Source organism: Triticum urartu, chromosome 2 (assembly GCF_003073215.2).
Source record: "Triticum urartu cultivar G1812 chromosome 2, Tu2.1, whole genome shotgun sequence".
Lineage (NCBI taxonomy): Eukaryota > Viridiplantae > Streptophyta > Magnoliopsida > Poales > Poaceae > Triticum > Triticum urartu.
In genome coordinates, this window is record NC_053023.1 from 235,423,198 (window position 1) to 235,426,265 (window position 3,068).

Consider the following 3,068-nt stretch of genomic DNA (forward strand, 5'->3'; position numbering starts at 1 on the left):
ATCGAATAGATCTCCACAAGAGAGGGGGAGTGTCGGTGTCAAAACCGGCGGATCTCGGGTAGGGGGTCCCGAACTGTGCGTCTAGGCGGATGGTAACAGGAGACAAGGGACACAATGTTTTACCTAGGTTCGGGCCCTCTTGATGGATGTAAAACCCTACGTCCTGCTCGATTAATATTGATGATATGGGTAGTACAAGAGTAGATCTACCACAAGATCAAGGAGGCTAAACCCTAGAAGCTAGCCTATGGTATGATTGTTGTATGATGAAGTTGTCCTACGGACTAAAACCCTCCGGTTTATATAGACACCGGAGAGGGTTAGGGTTACACAAAGTCGGTTACAATGGTAGGAGATCTTGAATATCCGCATCGCCAAGCTTGCCTTCCACACCAAGGAAAGTCCCATCCGGACACGGGACGAAGTCTTCAATCTTGTATCTTCATAGTCCTGGAGTCCGGCTGAAGGTATAGTCAGGCTACCCAAACACCCCCTAAACCAGGACTCCCTCAGTAGCCCCCGAACCAGGCTTCAATGACGACGAGTCCGGCGCGCAGATTGTCTTCGGCATTGCAAGGTGGGTTCTTCTCCAAATTCCGTGTACCTGCTGAATAATGTCCGATTTTCGTAATGTAGCGCACCTTGGCTTCCACGCCCAATAATGGCCGTCTTCCACGTATCAAACGAATGCGAAAAGTCAGGGTATTTTTACATTCACACCCCTAGATGCATAAACAAGCCGCCTATTTAATGGGATGGGGATTCAGATCCAAACCACACCTTCTCCTCTCCGCGAGTAATCATCAGAGCGCCTCCAGCAAAGGTCCATTCCAACATGGCCAGCCGTCGCAGCTCCTCCTCTCGCCCTTCCAGTCCTAAACCTAGAGACTGGGAGAGGTGCTCCATCCCGCACAGCGAGCTAGTGTCGCTTCAGGCCAAGGGATTTCTCCCTCAGGCCTATATGATCCCAGTCCGAGCCGGACTCGCCACCTATAATGGCGGAGAGCAAGCGGAGAGCACCCCCAATCCCTCCAAAGGAGAGCGGGTGTGCCTCGTCCCTTATCTCATAAGAGGACTTGGATTTCCAATTCATCCATTTCTCCGCGGGCTTCTGGAGTTCTACGGCCTCCAGCTGCACAATCTCACGCCCGGCTCTATATTGCATATCGCGGGCTTCGTCGCCCTTTGCGAGCTATTCCTGGGTGTTGAGGCTCATTTCACGCTGTGGAAGAGGTTATTCTGCCTGGTGCCCCGCTCTCAAGAGGGGTCTATATATCAAGTGGGCGGAGCCGAAGTGTGGTGTATCGCCGGGACCGGATATCTATCCGGAACCCCGAAGAAGGCGTCCGAGGACTGGCCTTTGGAATGGTTTTATATAGATGATGTCCCGCTGCCGGATCCTATCCGGGTCGGTCTCCCCGAATTCAACAATGCTCCCTTAAAGAAACACCTAAGCCGGCGTCCGTGGAGCTCTCAGAGAGAAGGCGACAGGGACGTCCTTCACCCGATGGGTCGGATAAGACTATTGGCTCATTCCGGACTAACCATGATTGGAGTCATGGCCGCATGCATTATGCGGGGGGTGCAGCCACTTCAATATAGAGGCCACCCCATGTGGGATTTTAACGGGGAGGATGACGCCACCCGTTACGGTCGTAAGGGGCCAGCCTCAGCTGCCGCTCTAGTAAAGATCTTATCCTCTTTGTACAAGCGAGAAGAGGAGGAATTCCTCCGCGTCAACCCGCAGGGCAGATTTACTATGTACAATCCTCCGAGTTGGGTAAGTGGACAATTGTGCTTGCCCATCCGTTTTATATTCCCATGATTAAATATGTAGTCTAACGATTTCAACGCAGGAACTGCGTCAGGAAGTAAAGGATATAAATAGCCGTCCCCCATAGCCCGAGGATCCAGGACGGTCCCTCGATCCGGACTCCGAAGAGGATCCGGACATATCGGTGGAGCTGATTGACGGGGTGTTTCATCAGCTAAGCAAGGACGATACCTTGGTGGCCATTACGGTTGATTACCCAGGGTTAATCCCGGCCTCCCAGGTAACAGAGAGCGGAGTCTCATCCCCTTGAGAAGGAATCCATTCTCACGCATTTCAGTTTTCCTTACAATGACCGTGTTTTGCAGGGGAGGTTTCCGAGGCGGGAGGCCGAACCTGCGGCGGCTAGCCAACGAGGGGCCGCAGGGCCCCATGGGGTAAAAAGGAATGTAGTCCGGACTGAGACGCCGGTGAAAAGGTATAGCGCACCCTCTTTTTCCCTGTTGCTATTCCTTCAGGGCATATTAACGTTCATGCTATCTTCAGGATAAAGAGACCTCGCCGGACTACATCCGGAGAGGTTGCCAATCGCGCCTCCACCAGCCAGGCTCCAACGCCTGGCCCGGAAGCGGAAGCGAACACAAGGCGCGCACCGGACGCTCCTCCGACAGAGGATGCGGACAGGCTATCTGCCACCCATTCCGAGGTGGAGAGTGCCATGAACCACAGGCATCGCCGGACAGTTCTTCGCGACGCTTGTTTCTCCCAAGAGGCATTAGATGCCTTCAATTCGGGAGATGCGTACCTCCGTGCCGCTCAAAATGGTTTAGCCAGAGCCACGAAGCAATATGTAAAAGACATACGGGTAAGAAAATTTTGGTAAATATATATATACCAGTAGCCCCCGAGACTTGAAACAGTTAGAGTAACTGATTTAAGGATCATTTGTTATGCAGGTTCTTACAAAGAAGAATACCGTACTGTCCCAGGAGCTGGAAGAGTGCAAAGCCCAACTGGAGGCCGCACTAGCCGCGGTAGGGGAGCCCAAAGAGACCCCCTCTGGTAAGATACACTTCGAAAGATTAGTATCTTGCAAAGTGCGGCGTGGGTGTAAATCTGACAAATCATATTGCAGATGGCGCCGGACTGGATCCAGAGAGGCAACAACTCTTACGCCGAATAAAGGCCGGTGAGAGTATGCTGACAAGGGTGAGGCGGGAGAAGAATGATCTTCAGGACGCCAACACCAAGCTGGACGTTGAACTTAAAGATGTTCGTGGCTAGCTGATGGACTCCA